Consider the following 4,692-nt stretch of genomic DNA (forward strand, 5'->3'; position numbering starts at 1 on the left):
ATTTATACTGAAACAATAAGGTCCAGCCCTCTCATGATCTTGTCCACTGCCACTCCCATCTCCCATTCTGCAATCCTTTTCTACCTCCAAATATGGGAGAAATTCCTGTCACTCCTCCCACAGAAAGTAATTAGGAACACATTGGATATTCTGCAGAAAGCAGAGATAAGACACATTTTACAAACCCAAATCAGAAAAGGTTGGGACGGTATGTTAAATTAAAATTAAAGCTGAAGACAGTGATTTGTAAATCTTTGACCTGTATTACATTGAAAACAATACAACAGCACATTATTCGATGTTTTACCTCATGAAATGTATTGTTTTTTTCAAAATAAACACATTTCAATTTTGATTCTTGCGACATATTTCAAAAAAAGTTGGGACAGTACAGCATTGTTGCTGGCCTGAATGGCAGGAATGGATGTATATTTACAAATGAAATGAAGTTGACCAGACAAAACATGAAATATCTTGTGTTCATGCTGTCTGCAATGAAATACAAGGCAAAGTAAATTTAGAAATCACTGCTTTCTTTTTTTATTTGCATTTTCCAAACTGTCCGAACTTCTTCCGAGTTGGGTTTTTACCGGCCTGGCAGTCCTAAGTAACTGTGTAATATGGTCTGGAAATTTTAATTTTAAGATTATATCAAATACAATTCAATACATTTATTGTATTAAATTGTACCACTCTAAGCTCCTGATGCATCAAGCTATACACATTTTCAGGTGGCATAATCATGATTATCCAGTCTCCCCACAACCTGACTGAAGACCATAGCTGACCTTACTTGTTATGTACAAACTCATAAGCTACACAATGACTTGCCAAAAAACATTACAGCTGGTTTAAGGTTAGGGGGGATATGTCCAGTAAAAGTACTAGTCCCTTGTGCAGTGACTCAGCCTGTTAGTCCAAAGATTAATTATTTGTCCTTGGTGATATAGGAGGTCATTTTTATCATTAGTCCTGTCACGCAGTTTTGAAGGCTGCAGATTTAGTGCTTATCGTTTGGCTGTGGTTGCTGCATGTGTTTAGGTGAGGAGTATCTTCAAAACCTGGTGTGTGTGTTTATGTATGAGAATGTTCTAACGTAAGTCTTATGTGCTTATCTTATATATTTGTGTGTGTGCATGTAAGAGAGAGAGTAAAAGCGAGACAGCGAAAGCTTGCAACAGCCAGTGATGTAACAACAGTAAGCAGTAATCTGAGACTTCACAAGGTCCCTGTGAATAATCAATGGCTGAATAAAATGGTATTTGCTACAATAGTTTTTAAACTGCATTATCATCAATTGACAGATAATCTGTTTTCTAGAGGAAAAAGCAGAAAACCTGAAGCTAATTATGTAAAGTTATTAATGAAACTGACTTTTGAAAAAATGTCAACATATCAAAGTTTAAAATGTCCAAAGTTCACTGGATAAATCCAAATCCCTTTAGATCATATGACTGATGGTCATTGTTGGCCTATGGAAAGTAACAGGTGTCGCATATCAACAGTAACCAGGGTAGGGATATTGAGGTCTTCCGATCTAGCAATAATGCTGTTCATAGTTAACTTCTTGGTAGATGCAAATAATTACACCTGTTGCACAGATGTAAACAATGAAGAGAGTAAGAAGACAAAAAAAACATCCAGTACTGTACAACTGCACTGTTGCCACAGAAGTATTCTTGCAACACGTTGATAGTTTGTGCTTTTTCATAGCAACCTATTTTTATGCCACACTGTGGAATTGAATGAAGTTGGGTGAATGCGTCCAATAGATGCCATTCAAACTGATCATTTGATGCACTTGATATGAACATCTCATGTAATGCCTACAAATGGCTATCCTCATACCATTACTACTGAAATCCATATGCCCCAACTAGTTTGCTTCCTAATAATATTTCCCTCTTATGCATATTATGGCATCTAACTTTATATTGTAAGATAAATGTACTGATTACTAGTATTGGCTGTCATTCTGATGATATAGTGTCAGCACTGCTTGTTGCCTAGACCTTTATGTATGTACTTATGTAAGTCCTTCTGAATAAAAGCATCTGCTGAATACAAAAATGTAAATGTAAAACTATAGGAATGAGTGTGCTGAACTGATACAATCTTATTTTCTGTGATGCCTGCTTGAGACTGGGATATCTTTCTCTGATACCAGCTTCAAGGCCTGATAAAGATGGCACCGAAGCAAACAATAACTCCGTCATGTAGGCAGGCTCAAGACCACAACAAACAGCTTCATGCACAGCCCTTCTCAGTTCTAACCTGTCTAAAAGCTATATATTTCCCCTTCCTGGTCTCACATCTTTAGATGGTAAAAAACGGATATAACATAGTTAGGTGTATTTAATTCACCAAGGGTATTATTATCTCTCCTGATATGTTACTCCTGCAATGAATTAACATAATTTGCATGATTAAATCCTGCTTACCTAATTCCAATTTAGGACAGTGGTGGCATGTCACAGTTCATTCAAAATGAGGCTCTCTTGTGTAATAGCATACTCACCGTATCCTTTGGTGTCTTAGAAACCTTACAACTCAGACACCTCTAGCATCTCTCAAATATGCCACAAATACTATCCAAACATTTGTCTCTCCGAGGCTGGATGGTTGTAATTCTTTACCATTTGCATTTTCCCCCTCTGCAATTTGTCCAGAATGTTCGAGGAAGGATGTCAGTTACAGCTGAGGCCAAAAGTTTACATACACCTAGGCTAAAGATATTCAAACTCAGTTTTTCACAACTCCGCACGTTTCATGTTACCATACATTTCTTTTGGCAAGTCAAATAGAGCATCTACTTTGTTCACATCATTTTAAAACAATTGATTAGAGACAGATATATTTCAGCTTTAATTCACTATATCAGAATTCCAGTGGGTCAAAAGTTTACATACACCAAGTTGATTGCCTCTTTAAAAAGTCTGGAAGATTCCAGAAATTGCTGTAATGACTATTTAGAAGCTTCTGATTGGCCAATTGTCATTATTAGGTTATTAGGCTAATTTGGAGTTAATTAGCACCGGTGGCTGTATTTAAGGGCCTACCTTCAGAGCCACTGCATTTTTTACCCTTGATACCATGGGGAAAATCCAAGCAACTCAGCCAAGACATCAAAAAAATTGTGGACCTCCACAAGTCTGGTTCCTCCTTAGGAGCAATTTCCAAGCAACTGAAGTTACCACAAGCATCTGGGCAAAAAATCGTATGCAAATATAAAAATCTTGGAACCACACAGACACTGCATCGTTCAGGAAGGAGGCACAAATTAACTCCCAGGGCTTAATGAACTTTGGTCCGAAAGGTTCAACTGAACCCCAAGACAACAACAAAGAAACTGGCGAAGGAGTTGGAGGCATCATCTACCAAAGTATCTACATCCACCATTAAGACAATCCTACATCACCATGGCCTGAAAGGCTGGCGCGCAAGGAAGAGGCCCCTACTCCAAGACTGGCATAAAAAAACCAGAATGAAGTTTGCAGGTGATCACCAGGACAAAGACCTAGCCTTTTGAAGGAGTGTTCTTTGGTCAGATAAAACAAAAATTGAACTGTTTGGCCATAATAATCAATGCAGTGTATGGAGGAAAAAGGGTGAAGAACATCCGAAGAACACCATCCCAACTGTGAAGCACGGGGGAGGCAGCATCATTTATTTATTTAATGTTTATTTGATAGGGACAGATACATTTAAACACAGATTATTGTCAAACAATATCCAATGCAATGTATCACAGAATTTATAGCACATGCTAATTTCCGATCATGTTGTGGGTGTGTTTTTCTGGAAAAGGGACTGGTGCACATCATGAAGAAGGAGGATTATCTAGAATTTCTGAAGCAACACTTCAAGACATCAGCTAGAAAGTTCAAACTTGGTCACAACTGGGTCTTCCAGCAGGACAATGATCCTAAGCATACCTCAAAAGTTGTAACAAAATGGCTTAAAGACAACAAAGTGAAAGTATTGGAGTGGCCATCACAAAGCCCTGACCTGAATCCCATAGAAAATTTGTGGACTGAACTGAAAAAGCGTGTCCAAGAAAGGAGGCCCACAAACCTGACTGAGTTACACCAGTTGGGTCAGGAGGAATGGGCAAAAATTCCGCCAAAGTATTGTGAGAAGCTAGTGGAAGGCTACCGCAAGTGTTTGATTCAAGTTAAGTAATTAAAAGACAATGCCACCAAATACTAACAAAGTGTATGTAAACTGTTGACCCACTGAAAATCTGATACAGCACATAAAAAGCTGAAATAAATATGTCTCTTATCCATTATCTTGAAATTACCTCTAATAAATCTCTAAAGAAAACTGTAATACCTCTAATAATAAGTAGATACACAAATTGACTTAACACAGGAAATGTATGGTAACATGAAATGTGTGGAGTTGTGAAAAATTGAGTTGAATGTCTTCAGCCTAGGTGTATGTAAACTTTTGGCCTCAACTGTACTACTAAAAAATCATAGATATTCTTCCCTCTTTTCACAGGCACCAATCAAAATTCTGCCCCTTATCTACAGTTATATCCTCTAAATGGACCACCCCCACGATAGCTGAGATAATCTTTTTAGACCATTTGTTCATGATCTGTCTTCCAGCTTGTGCTCAGAATTTAAAAAGCTTAGCAAAAAGCTTAGTTCATCCCCTTCTGTGGAAACTATTCCCTATGATTCC

Source organism: Anguilla rostrata, chromosome 9 (assembly GCF_018555375.3).
Source record: "Anguilla rostrata isolate EN2019 chromosome 9, ASM1855537v3, whole genome shotgun sequence".
Taxonomy (NCBI): Eukaryota; Metazoa; Chordata; class Actinopteri; order Anguilliformes; family Anguillidae; genus Anguilla; species Anguilla rostrata.